Genomic DNA, 15,013 nt, shown 5'->3' on the forward strand with positions numbered 1-15,013 from the left:
TTCGGACGACGCCGCTCGCCTGGCTCCGATCACCAGAATGTCGTGGATGCTCGTGGCGCACGTCTCCGGCCCCATCCGTGGGCACCCGGCCATCTGCTCGTGCTGGCGCAAACAAGCCGGCCCCGGACGAGTCGATTGCTGTGATCCCCTTTCTCTTGGGGGCCATGGAGATGATGAAGTTGGTGTGCTAACCTTTAAACCGGATTTTCAGAGATTGCGCCCCCTACCCGGCGCGCCAAAGATGTCGGGGGAAATGACACGTATGGGATCACGAGGAATCCCTTTTTCTACGGTTGGCGGGCGCGGGGCTGTGGAAAGAGCAGGATTGAGAGATCAATGCATGGGGATTATCCAGGTTTGGGCAGCAAGTGATCCGTAATACCCTACTCCTGCTGGTTTGTTTTTATCTGGTGTTCTTGGACTAGCTACAAGGCGTGCAGGGTCCAAAAAATCGAAATCCCCCTTCAGTACGCCGCGGGCCTCCTTTTATAGCCATAGGGGCTGCCGCAGTGACACATAGGAGGTGGAAAGCTATACAATAGTCGAGTCTATCTCCTGGCACCGTAGGACAAAGGCATTTAATGTGCTGCCGACGTGCCCTTCTTGCTTTATCGGGGACGGCAAGGAAGCTCGTCCCAGCTATCGCCGGCTCGCCTGGCTTCGGCGCACGTCCGCACTGACGAGGCGTGTAGCGCCACGCTGGCTAGCTGCTGATTGGTGTGATGGTAGAGTCTTCATGAAGATCTGCATGGCACCACGCAGGTGCTTGCCGAGTCATCCTAGAGGCCGCATGTCGCCACGCAGGTGCCTGCCTAGCTGGTGGGCTGGCAGCTGCATGGGAACGGTGGTGGAGTCTTGGCAGATGCGGGCCTGGCCGCGGCCCCGCGCATGTCTTTGGCAAGAGTCTCGCCGGGGCCCCGGCAAGGGTCTTGCCGTGGTATCGTGGTCGTCCCCGGCAAGAGTCTTGCCGGGGGTCTCGTGGGTATCCTTGCCAAGGATCTTGCCGAGGATCGTCGTCTTCTGGTTATCATCTAGTCTTGTGTGCCTCTAGTTGCCACAAAGATCTGCATGCCACCATGGAGGTGTGTCCTAAGCCTCGGTTCCAAAGTGGTTGATGGTGTTGGAACTCTTGGGCTCAAGGGATGGCGGCTCTGCTGGTGTTGGGCAAGTTGCCCGGCAAGGTTCTTGCCGGGGGAGCTCACCTCGCCCTTCTGCTTTTCATGTTTTTGGCTTGGCGTTGCTCTGGTTGTCTTGTGTCTTTGCTTCCTTCCTCTACTCTGCTAGGTGTGGCCGCAGGCACGGATCCAATTGCCCGCGCACAAGTAAAGGGGTACAAAATAGGACCCCTCCTTTTGTGCACCGACAGCTTGTGATAAAGGTTAGTGAAAATAGTTGTAAATGGTTAGGAGAGGGAGGGAGGGTTATATCGATAGCATGTCTGCGAGAAAGACACCTCGGGAGAGTGTGTGTGAGCATGTGTGAGAGACCACCGATGGAGAGTGAAACTACACGTAGAAGACTGATGTACACATTGATTAAAGATATAAAGTGTATCCAAATATTAGGATGGGACCATGATATTTGCAATTCAAGTAAGGAATGGTCATTGATCCATCAGACATCTAGATTCTATCGAATTTGAGCATGTCTATGATATTATTCGACATAATTGATCCACATAGTTAGTGTTTTGAACTCCAGACAATGCATCACTTTAGCAATCGAATATAAACATGAGTATAGTTCATGTTGTGTGTGTAAAGCACATTATACATGCGGAAGTTACACAATGAACATTATAAATAGCTAGCTATGAACTAGCATACATTTGAATTCAACTTGTGGTGGTTTTAAAAAATTCAAATTCAACATGAAGTCCATTCAATTATTTGAATTCGATATCATGGCATTTGTAAATCATACCTAATTTATGAGGGTCACCAATCTTTGCTCTGCTTTTGTACATAATAGCATATATAGTCGTGTACAAAATACATTCAAATTTAGCTCCTCCATTCCAAAATAATCGTAGTTATAGGATTTTCACGTGTCAAAATTTCAAAAAGAAGCGGTAACATCCCAAAATTCTAAATTTTGGAATGTTATATTAATTAAGTAGTTCTAATTGTTTGTTTGGTTCTGATGTGTGAAATTGATCGCAATTCGAAACTTTTTGAAAGTTAAATGAGAGGGAATGAAATGACTTTCCCAAAATTTCACCTTGCATTTTGATCACCATGAATTCATTTTTTTTCAAATACAAAACCCTAGAGTGAAGATGATATGACTTCTTCCATTTAAATAAATAAAAAACATTTTTGAAAATATTTGAATTTCAATTGGAAATATTTCAAATTCAAGAACTTTATGCAACTCAATAATTTTCATGAGAGAAGATAATATGACTTCTTCAAAACATATGAAATATAAGTTGGGAGTTCAAAGATGCAAATTTAAAGTCCCTATACTAGAAAATTGGAGAATAGGGTAAAATGATTCCCTACAGTAGAAAATTTGGGTTTTATTCAAATTATTTTCCCCAAAAAATAAAATATATGGAAAATAGGGTAAAATGATTCCCTACAGTAGAAAATTGGAGAGAATGAAATTTGAAATCATTTTGGTATTTTTAAATTGATTTTTATTGGTTTTTATTGCACTAGTAGCACTCTTAGCTTTATTTAATTTTTTGTGGATTTTATTTGATGTTAGAAAAATGTTCATGTTGTAGAAATTCTTTTCTGAAATTTTGATATATTATATGCCTATAGTATATTTTTATTTTATTTGGTTTTTATTTTATTTTCTGTAAAATTGTATGCATATAGTATATTTTTATTATATGCTTATAGTATATTCTTTTTTTGAAAATTTTGATAGAGTCGAGGCCGTTCGAATCCACTCGGATATCTATACCGAGGATTCCCCTTGCCCAAGCCACGCCTCCTATAAATACCCGAGGCTCCGGCCACTTTTTTGCCTCGAAACGCAGCCGCCCTCGCCTCCCCACGCCCCGCACATCTCTCGCCGGAGTTCGAGCTCCGCCGAAGATCTGCCGCCTCGCCCCGCGCTCCACCGCCGCCCTCCACCGACGCCGCCACCTCCATCGTCTTCGCCTTGCCGCGTAGCGCCGCCTCATGCTCTTGGACGAGCGCCGCCGCGGTAAGCCACTGTCCATCTCGACCGTCCGATCTAGGTTAGATGGATAGGATTAGAACATTCTGTTTTTTTATTTTTGAACTGGTATGCGCCAAGTAGCGGACGTTCGCTCGATTACCCTCGCAGCGAACGGTTTTCACCCAACATTTTTCTAACACGTGGCCAGGGACCTAGCTACAGTTTATTTTTTTAGTTTAGTCCCTGATTTTCAAACTTTCACAAATTTTCAACCGTTTGTCCAAATTTGATGAAACCAATGCCAAATTCTTCATTTTGATCTCATCTATCCAGAGAACCAAACTAAAAATATTTTTGAAAGTTTTAAAATTTGAATTCAAACAGATTTGAATTTGAACTTCTTTTGTCCATAACTTGAGTTTCATAACTCCGATTCAGTTGATTCTTTTTGCTAATTGAAGCTATTGACCTAAACTTTTTGATAAGGCCAAATCCACCCAATTTTGGTACTGTTAGAATTTGTTTTATGTTGCAAGAGTTAATTGCTTGTTTTCGAAGTTTTCCGAGATTTTTTCTTCAGTTCTTTTGAGTAATTGCTTATGTGTGGATAAAATTGCTTGCTTACAATAGATTGATCGGAGTGTGATGAGTAGAACTATCAGCAATTATGAGTGCGAGGAATCTTCATCAATAGTATAAGGCAAGTTCACACTCTGATTATACTTTTCATACCCAGTTTTTATGCATTAGTTTCACCCCTCAAAGATTTGCATGAGTAAGATTGGGAATTGGGATTTGCTATGTAGTTGATGAGGTAGGAACCTATTACCTTCGATCACCCTGGGATTATAGGTTACGCACTTATTGCTTAGCCATGCTAGTAGACGTGGATTGGTATGTGAGAATCATGCAAGTTGTGAGAGATAATAATTAAGGGTAACTTTAAGGTGGCAACTTTAACTCATATCTGGATGGAATGGTTGGGGCACCCTGGAGCACCCAGTGGTTTGCCCGGACACTTGGGGAATCCAGTGTTGTCCTAGGAGATCCCTGGGTATCCATGTGATCATCCTATTGTTCGCCACCCAGGTGCAAAGGGATCATAATGTTATTCATGCTGGAAACTTCCGTGTGCAGCCACAAGCCATTATGGGCTCTAGCATAGTTGAGTATGTTGTGTGACCTCTATTAGTGGTAGACTAGCAGATCTAGGGGATGTAGGTCGTACGGTCTACCAGTCGTAAAGAGTTAATGCTTCTGAAAGACTGTACCTCGGTCATCTGTTTCTCCAACACCATGTGTAGTGCGAGAAATTCAATGGAGGAGATCGAGTCTTGTGGGGAAAAGTGTGCAAACCTCTGCAGAGTGTACAAACTAATCATTATTAGCCATGTCCCCGGTTATGGACATCTTGAGTATCTGGTTCTTGAATTATATTGTTGATCTCATCAGTTTACTTAATTAATTTGTTGGGTTATTAATATTATTTTGGGATTGAGTTGGGGTTACCTTCTCAATGTTTTCAATAAACTTTGTAGTCAAATAAAATATATTCCGTTGTTGTAGGGAAAAATTGGCTTTATGCAAAAATTAAACTTAGAGCCTCCACAGCCAAATATGCATATAGAGATAGACAATTCTCATTATTACTCTATGATGTGAATTTGCCAGTACATTCAATGTACTGACCTACATGGATGCAACGTCTCGTGTTGCAAGAATCTTACGACGAGTAAGTGATACATTAGGGTTACGATTTCTACACTCAACTTTGCACTTTGTGTTGATGGGAATCCACAACCTTGTTGTTACTTCCGCTATATGGATTGAGGTAATAGTATTTACGTTACTTTATACATGTGATTTACCTCTGTTATGAATCCTCGAGTACTGTGTGTGTTAGCATACCAATCCAGGGATGACACTTAAGCACAGAGACTTGACCATCTAAGGTCTGGTTGCTACAAGATGGTATCAGAGCACATGTTGACTCTAGGATGTGACCCATATAAACTGGTAAGCCCTTAGGAAAGATTTTCTCTACAACTTTATTTTCAAAAAGATCCTTTACCTCTCTTCCTTTCTGAGCTTGATCAAATATTCGCTTTTAGTTGTACAGTATCATTTTTCCCTTTTGACCGCATGAAGATTCAACTGATGAGACCACTCCAAGAAGTATAAGATATTGAACAGCTAAGACCACTTCGGAATGAAGAGGATTTTTACCGTGCATTATGATAATGGAAACGGCAACAGTTGAAGACTCTGAAGACTAGGAGAAATTAAAGGATCTGAAGAATTTCCAGAGTTGTGTGACCAAGGAAGGCTACCCTTATGGAACTTGTCAGACTATTGAAGCTGTCAATACTTGAGATCAAGGTGTGTCGGAGAAAGACCGGAACATGGAGCGTTAAAACTCAATGTTTTTGTCAAGAAAACCCTAAGGTAGGAGATATCAACTATGGAATGATAGCTCATGGAAGAGACATGGGCATAAACATGACTATCCATGATGTTATCGCCCGCTTATGCTATTGTCACCGGGCTGAGTTAAGCATGCATTTCTTCGGAAGGATTGGATGACAAAAGGGCTAATGGAGCACCTATTAGCAAAAGATGAAGTTTTCACCTTAGCTGGTGTGTCACCGGGATCTGGAGTATTACATCAAGAATTTTAAGATGGACCTTTAGGAAGCCGTATTTGACAAGGAAGTGTTTCATGAAGAACCCAGGACCCAGAAGCTGAAAGTAGCCAAGCTGGAGGAGAAAAACCTCAAGATACCGGAGATTCTTCTGGAACTAAAGGATAGTAGGACCATGGTTCATGCCAAGCATATTGAAACCCAGAAGTTTGGAATGCAACTCCAGAATATTAAAGGACGTCACGAGAGACTTCGCGTCAACAGAAATGATCTAGCAAAAGAACTTGAGAAGGTCAAGCACGATTGGAAGAAGCCCATCGATGACATGAACAAGACTTGAGGAGTTTGGTGACTTTGAAGATTTATTGACCTTTAGAAGACAAAACCCCTGTTATATACTTATGTTAGATACGACGATTGTGTGCTGTCATTTGTTTGATGTTTTTCCGACAGCCACAAAGTAAAATATGTCTCTTCAAAACTATTGTTTGTATTGTGTGTATCCCTCTCTATCTCTCTTATCTCACCCCAAAACCTTGAAACCAATAGAGGATGAATGGAGATGAACTCACATTTCCGGGACCAATAAGTCAATTGGAGAAAGACGATGGATTAAAAACATGGAAGATCAGAATAACACTATAGCCGGAAAGGATATGACCCAGCATGCTCTTCAGTGCTTTGAAAGAGGTGTTGCTACTTGGTGGAGGATGTACCAAACGATCAAAGGATGGCAAGGAGTAACCACTTGGAAACAATTTAAGTTGACTCTGCAAAGGTCTCGTCTTGTGTCCGAGAAATTGAAGTCTTATGGAAAGGATATGAAGAAACCTTGTGCATGCAAGCTCTGCGGAGAAATAGGACACAACCATAAAGAACACAAGGACGAATGCCCTCATTATGAAGAAAGTCACCCAGATGAAGAATGCCCAACTAGGACAATTTCTTGTTTCTTGTGTGAAGGGACTACCCACTACCCTGCTCAGTGTCACATTTACCCCGTGGTTCAAAGAACCATCCAGCAGAAGAAATAAGAAGTGAAAGGATCCCTCATGGAAATTTTAGAAGAACCTGTGATGAAGGAAGAGGTGGAGGACACACCCGAAGAAGACCCAATTAAACCCTGCACCGAGTCATGCTATTCATGTGGAGAAGGACACATCTCCCAGAATTGTTTGAAGGGGGATCTAGTAGAATTCCCGACAGTGGAAGTAGAGAATGACCCATAGGAAATAGAAGCCCTGATCGGCATGGAAAGGTCTAGGAAGAGAAATAGATTGGATTCCAGGAACAACCCAACTTCTACAAAGGACCTGAGTCATATTACATGTTTCAGGTGCAAAGATTCAGGACACTACTTCAATGATTGCCCAAAAGGGAAGACGAGGACCCAAGGAGGCTATTGATAATCCCCAAGTGCAGGGAATCATCGTAGCAATTCCCAAAGGTGGAAGTGATAAGAATGTAGTGTCGAACCCACAAGGAGCTAAATGTAAGATCAATATTCTCTCAAGTCCTATCTGCCACTGACACGACTCTACGTACACCGAACGTTTGCTTCCAACTAGAAACTAGAAATAAAACTAAGTTATGGGTATGAAGAGGGTAACTTTGCATGGTATCGGAGAGATAAAATATAAAAGTAGGTGTTGTTATCTTAAAGTTAGAATATATTACTGAATATTATAAATAGCGAGTGTGGGATAATGGTGGATGGGTGTGCAGAATTGTCTTAGGAAATTGTTAACAAGACTGGTGGTCATCATTGCAATTTCATATGAGGGAGAGGCATAAGCTAACATACTTTATCTTCTTGGATGATATGCACTTATGATTGGAACTCTAGCAAGAATCCGCAACTACTAAAGATCATTAAGGTAAAACCCAACCATAGCATTAAAGCATCAAGTCCCCTTTATCCCATACGCAACAACCCCCTTACTCGGGTTTATGCTTCTATCACTCAAGCAACCCACTATAAGCGAATCATGAACGTATTGCAACACCCTACAGCGGGAATCCCTCACGCTTGCGCGACACGGAGGGCACAATAGGACAACACCAAAATAAACCATGCAACTCATACCAATCTAGATCATCAATCAACCCACAGAGAAAGGATATCTACTCAAAACATCATAGGATGGCAACACATCATTGGATCATAATATGTGGCGTAAAGCACCATGTTCAAGTAGGGATTACAGCGGGATGCACTACAAAGAAAATACACTTCTGTGATGATACGTGTTTGTCACAGTAGGTCACGTTTTCTATCATGCATGTACATCCATGACAAATTTATGACAGAATCAAGATAGTCATACATGTGCTATCGTAGAAGTGTTCCATGACATTACCACAATTATCATCACGAAAGTGTTCACTTCCATGACGATAAATCGCGCGTCACAGAAGTTCTTTCGTCAAGGGTGACCGACACGTGGCATCCACCATAACGGAACGTCGTTAAGCTATCGGGTCGGTTTTGGATCCGATAACCCATTAACAGCCCCGACCACTAAACCACGACACTCAAAGCAGCGTCAAATAATCTGTCGGCATAAGCCACCTAAGGCGACACACCTTTGCCGACAGAAATGAGCTGATGCCTATAGTCCTGCCGGGAAAGGTCTTCGCCGACAGATAAATCTACACCGACAGATCATATGTTAGCTTTGGTGAGACATATGGTGACAGGCATTTCTACACTGACAGACTGTTCTATGGTGACAAATCATCTGACAATGTGCTATGCCGACAGATTGTGCGACGTCCATTGCTACGCCGATAGTTTGTGTGTAAGTGTGCTATGCCGACAGACTGTGTCTGCAGGGTTCTACATTTCACCAGAAATGCAAATGCACCATATTTTAAATGAATTCACACTCATAATATTCAATTCATGTTCAATACGTAATACATATATAGACAATTGCACTCTTGTATTCATCAAAAGATACTATTGATCAAATGCATTCATTCAACATATATAGAACATTCATTGTTTTACTTCACTCAAGTAGCTACAACCTTTAAGGATCCACAAATCAGATATACAAGAGAGGCATGTTACAAAAAAATGGCCAAAGTTCCTAAGAGACCAATTGCATGATCACTGGATTGCTACAGAATAATACGGAAGACCAACTCTTCAATCGCCAAGCCGAATCAACTTCCATATGAACAAAATGTGTCAACCCAGTTCTCAACAAAACAGTCACGAGAACATCTTCAGTCAACTTGTGGACTTGCTACTGTCTACCATTTGTCCCTACAAAAGAACTCGTATGTTATAGAAGATGTACAGTATACACACAGATCATGCAGTATTACCAAATATTATATGATGAATTGGAACCATGCATAGTTGAACTAGTCTCATACAGGGAAGACCACAAGAATGAACTAGGCTGGAGTCGAGTGTCATCAATCAATCAATAAACCAGACCCAAGTAATAAAACAAAGATGAACTAGATATCACAGGTCTAAATCAACAGTGTAGAGCAGTGAGAAACTGGGGAGAAACCTCACAGTCAAGAGGCGCTGATCCACAACCTTGTTTGGGGAGTTGAGGTCAGGGTCGTCGTCTTGGGCTTGGGGTCTTAGTTGTCCTCCTCATCCATGGAGTCGGGTGCCTACTACACCAAATCAAGCAGGAAAATAATCATCATATTATTCAAAAGTCAGACATACAATCAAGTGGAAAAATAAATAAAATCACCTGAAGATTATAAGGTACAAAACAACAACTTATTTCTAAAACCCTCCATTAATTTCATCTAGTTTAGTTTCAATCGAGCAACAACTTGACGATGGTTTAGTATTTATTTATCCTGGACCAAATTGGTAGATTCGATGAACAATGCCTGAATAAGAAAACAACTACTACAATCAATATATATCATCAATGGTGGTCCCATATACTGTAGCATGCAAAGCGGCAAGATGATATGACACAATCAAAAGCCTCTAATGAGCAACCAGCAAAGCTGCATTTAGTTGGAGGGTTTAGAAAGGGTGCCTCAGAGAAGATAATATATACCCACTTGTTAATATATAAGCAACCAACCAGCACAACTACATTCCGTATGATGAGTTTACATTCCACTCATACTCCATTGTACACAGACAGAGACAGCTACACACAAACAAGTCCAGTCCCTAGAACCAACAAATATAAGCATCGATCGTGTGGTCTGCAAGGGTCAAAGTAAAGAGCAATTTCTACTGTACCATCCATTTTCAGTTGCGACAAAGACTAGAACATCTAGGCCAAAGAGGGATCAATTCCACAACCAAACAATATAACTGCATTTACACACAATTCTTAGTTCCCTACCAAACAACAAGAACAAGATAGCCAAGCCACTTGCATCAGACCACAAATAGGCCAGAATTAATGTAATGATACATAAAGGGCAGAGGGAGGAGAGTTGTTGTTTATTACCACATTGTTTGTTGTTGTTGTTATTATTGTTGTAGTTGATCAAAAGGGCGACTTGGTGGGTTTGTGGTCCTTATCCAATTCCAACCGACCATGCCCGGTGCTGAACCGGAGGGGTTCCAACTCTACCTGCAAACCAGAAAGGAGCTCACGATTAATAACATTACAGAAAAAGAACAAGATTACTTAAGAGGAACTAGGCTGGAGAACCTAGAGAACTAGAACTGGCATCACATCATTAAATCAAGCTATAAAGTAAAGCGAGTGAAAACCAGGACAAATGGTAGTGTGGTTTCACAAATAGAAAAGAATAGAACCTAGGCAGGCTAGAGCAGAGCATCGACAACTTACTTGGGTACGTAAACCATTCATTTTAAGGCAAGACTTGCAGGCATGTTCATTGGCAATATATATTTAATAAACACGTGCATCTATTTAATTCACATGTATGAATGCAAGAAGAAAACAAACCATTCATTCTAGATCACTAAATGATCGAGAATGTCTTATTTTACTTTACAGATGTGCACATGACTCAGTCAAAAGGAATAACAACACATGATGTTAATGCTAGTTAAGTGCATTGTCGCTTATATTCTACATTATTATCAGGTCATGTATTCCACTTTTGAAGTGAATAGGCATTTTACTATGTGGTATAAGATACTTACAGAGAAATACATACATGTCCATACATCCATAATTGGGAAGGCCAAATTGCATCAAACAAACATATGATTATTTTGTTACAACCTTTAGAAATGCAAGTAATACATGATGATTTTGTTATTGTGTTTATGAAAAGAGATAAAGGCGGCAAGCAAGCAAGCAGGGCGAATGCATGGATGGGAAATTGAAACTAAAGAAGAAATTGGTTCCTAGTCAATGACTTGTGCATAACCGTCAACAGATGGATGGCTACTTAGTGTCGTACTAACTAACAAGACACACTAGGAAAATCACCATGCTTTCAGTTGTAGAGACCAGACATAGTAAACCAGATGCTTAAGTTTAGGGGCCTCCCTCCCTGCTATAGAGGAGCAAGTCTCTAGTGTGTGTGTGCATTCCAAAGCTAAAGATGCAAATATTATTACATGCCATTTTTCCATTAGTAAAAGGGTGACCCAGCAGCAACGATATAGAAAAAAACAATGACACTTCTTTACCTTCAGACCATATAGCACCAAGTTTTGCTTCTCATATGCTTAATTTACTATTGCCCAGACTGATCACACCTAGGCGGCACAATGGTCCACCCATCAGCATCAGGGATAGGCTTCGAGGACCTCGGTTCATCCTGCTTCATCCTCGAGCATCAGTGGCTAGTCACCATCATCATCATCCAAACTATAAATCATCGGCATCAGCAGCCCTCTCCTCGCAACAAGGAAATCAATAAATTAAAAGAGAGACATCCCCTGAATATTAATTGGTAACCAAGATCCAACCAGCACAATGGTGGCATGCCAGGATGCCAAAAACTGTTCGTTCAACAAGGAGAATACATCAAGGGAAAAACTAAAAAGAAAAAACAAGGCTCGCCGCTGGCCTATCCGCAAAGTACCAGGGATAGATAGATATATGCTAGCATCTCGCATTCTTGCTGGAATAATATTCACATGTATGTGGCTACAAACTAAACCGTACATTTTCTACTAGCTGCCATGATTAATACTCTGGATATGATACTATTTGCATAATCAGGGTGCTGCTATACATATACAAATGTAGAAACCAAATATACAATTTTCTTCCATAACCCAGATTTATTATCATCATATTATGCGCTTATTTATTACCATTTTTATAGAAAAACTAGGTATTATGACAGTCTGATGCATCCAATGTTTATAATGACATTAGAAATTGTAGCATTAAGCAGCTTAGGAGGACTATCACCTATTCACATGTTCCTGTAATAGAACGGGCATAAATTCTTTACTTGCCTTCACCACCTACGTATGAAGATTGACTGATTGTTAGTATGTTACTGACAAATGCTTCTCTTCAATAGATGCATCACTAGATGTGTACGTAATTAGGACATACAGATCACATTTGGGACTTGATAGGCGCACACATAATCAGATTTAGCTACAAGAGGCTATGAAAGCTAGCATCTGCGCAATAAGAAAAGGAGAAATTGAAAAATAAAATATGCCAATCACAAAGGGGAACGTAATTACAATTCTAACAGAAGAATGACACGCATCCCTCTCCTTTGTAATGCCTCGGCTAAGAAATTGTTACATGCTGCAAATTTGTAGATGAAGCACGCACTAGAACAACCATAGATTTATTTACCTACTGGAAGAAGCCAACCAATTCATGGCTGGATCCGATTAGTTACCTACACGTACTGGAAAAACCACTAACCCAGCTTACCTATAACGACCAGATCTGGAGGTGGGCAGAGAAGGGGCGACAAGGAACCACTCACCCACCAGAAGCTTACCTCTTGTATTCTGTAGGCGGGGCAGAGGAAAGGAGATCAGCCGAAGCAGAGGTCGCACATGGAGAAAAATCAGCAGTGGATCCTTGGTGGCGGTTGACGGCGCTACTGTTCCTCGGCGTGGCGGACGGAGCTGCTTCTCCTGGGCGGATGGTGCCCTGCAGGGAGGAAGGCCAGGGTCCGAGATGATGTGGCACGAGGGGACCAGAGGACGGGCATGTCAGGCTACAGCAAGCTACAGTCCAACGCGGGCATCTTCAGTTAACAGAAGGCCAGGATTGAAGCTAGAGGAAGGATCAGACGGCTCGCTACGCTTGCCCTCCGAACGAACCATTTTCCGTTACTGTTTAGTTTCCGTTGCCGTCCTGTTTTCCATCACCTGTTGTCGCTCGCTATATAAAGCCACTCTTCTCTCTTTGTGAGGCATGCCATTTGTTTGTAATGAATCAACTACATACTTTACAGCTAATATAGATCCGCATATTCGCCTCTGATACTCCCATACGAACCCTAGCACCCCGATCCCCAAATTATCTTAGTTTGATATAGCTCCGGGCATAACAATTGGTATCATGAGCCAGGCTGATCTTCGGAGAATCGAGTAGCGGCGCAGAATTTTTTCCCCTCCCTTCCCTCCCACGATCGGCGGAGAATTTTGGGGCGGCGGTGCAGGGCAGCGATGGGGGCGGTGTGGTGGCGCTGGCAGCGGTAGACCTATTCGGCGACAACTCGGGATCAGGATTTGGTTGTGGGAATTTCCTATTTCCATGGTAAAATTCCAGATTCCTCTTCTGGGTGGTGTTGCAGTAGGGAGAGATCGTCGGTGGTCGCTTGGATCTTAGATCCGTCGGGTTTCCAGCGTGCTGGGTGTAAAATTCCTTTCGGATCGAGGTCACTATGGGTCGTTCCAAGCAGAGGTTGGACGAAAATGATGTTGCAGAACTTTTGGCACTCAAGGGAGAGGTGGTTCAGTCGCGTGAGGACACGACAGAGATGCGTGGTGAGTTAGATGACCTGCGCAAGGACGTCCACGCCATGAATCTCAAGCAAGACACCATGGCCAAAGCCGTGGCAGGCGTCTAGGACGTGGTAACGGCCCTGAACACGTAGCTGTCAACAATGGCAGATATACTGAAGAGCTTCAGTAGCACTCATGCCCCAAGCCCTACGCAACCAACTACTGCCCAAGCAGTGGTGGATCTGGATATACCTCAATCGTCCAAGGATGCAATTGAGACTGAACCCCCAAGATCGCTGACTGAAGAGCTGCGCAAGCGTTTGGCAATCGAACAAGAGAAAACAAAGCAGTGTGCCCTTCAAATGCCGACCAGTTTACCTCATGTTCGAGTCCCCAATAGATCAGCCCCTCTGGGCTATGCAGATGCACCTCGGCGTGACACACAGTCGGGCAATGTTACACCAACTGCCACTTATAGAATAGCTCACACAGCTGTGTTCCATAACTTTCAACCACCAGCAGTGAGAACTCATTGGGATGATTTCTACCGACAGTATGAATAGGAAATGCGTACTCGGTTTCTGAAATCGATCACTAAAAGACCACGATTGGATTTCCCTTCATTTGATGGGGACAATCCAGGGGGATGGATCAGATAGTGTGAGAAGTTTTTCCAAATGTCAGGTACACCTACTGAGTATAAAGTCAATCTTGCACAAATGCATGTGGTGGGCAAGGCAGATGTTTGGCTCAGGTGTTCTGGTCTTTTGGCAAAGAAACCTACATGGTCTCAATTTTGCACTAAAATTCTACACCGGTTTTCATCCTCTAGTTCATATGATCTAACAGAAAAGTTCCACTCTCTGAAACAGAACACACTATCTGTAGCAGAATACACTGAACAGTTTGAGGAACTTATGGCTGAAGTACAGCAGGAAAACCCTGATATTTCAGAAAGTTGGTTTGTAAGATGCTACATTAATGGGCTTAGATCATAGTTGAAGTTCCAGCTGAGGCCTCTCAGACCTGTTACTCTGACTGATGCCTATTGGTTAGCAATAGATATTGAGCAAGGAGCACCTCTTAAGAAGCAATTCCCACAGTATTCTTCTAGTGCAAAAACATATACTCTGTTTCCTAAGCAACACACTTCTCAGCCTGATAAAACCAATGAGTTTAAACCTCCTGTCACAACTCAGAGGGCCAGAGAACCAGGCAAATGCTAGAGATGTGGGGATTAGTGGTTCCATGGGCATAAGTGCAAGCAAGCACCTGTAATTAATGTTCTTACTGGGGAACCACCTCCTAACAATCCAGGAGAACAAGAGGAAATGGAAGAACAAAAACAGGAAGAGCAGCCCATGGCAGAAGAACAGTGCATGAGGATTTCTTTACA

The 15,013-nt window shown here is 42.3% G+C and overlaps 1 long non-coding RNA gene across 5 annotated transcripts; it reads right to left on the reverse strand.

The window, feature by feature from the left end:
- Positions 1-8,707: 8,707 nt before the first annotated feature.
- Positions 8,708-12,889, reverse strand: LOC123132628 (uncharacterized). Of its 5 annotated transcripts, XR_006464922.1 has the most exons (5): positions 12,663-12,889; positions 11,374-12,162; positions 10,211-10,336; positions 9,295-9,401; positions 8,708-9,033 (listed from the first exon to the last, which is right to left on the reverse strand). It is a non-coding gene; the product is annotated as an uncharacterized lncRNA (long non-coding RNA). The 5 variants fall into 5 exon arrangements; XR_006464920.1 differs by having other exon boundaries at positions 9,295-9,398; positions 11,374-12,860; XR_006464918.1 differs by having other exon boundaries at positions 9,290-9,401; positions 11,374-12,858.
- Between the last annotated feature and the right edge of the window lie 2,124 nt (positions 12,890-15,013).

This window comes from Triticum aestivum, chromosome 6A, assembly GCF_018294505.1.
Source record: "Triticum aestivum cultivar Chinese Spring chromosome 6A, IWGSC CS RefSeq v2.1, whole genome shotgun sequence".
Classification (NCBI taxonomy): domain Eukaryota; kingdom Viridiplantae; phylum Streptophyta; class Magnoliopsida; order Poales; family Poaceae; genus Triticum; species Triticum aestivum.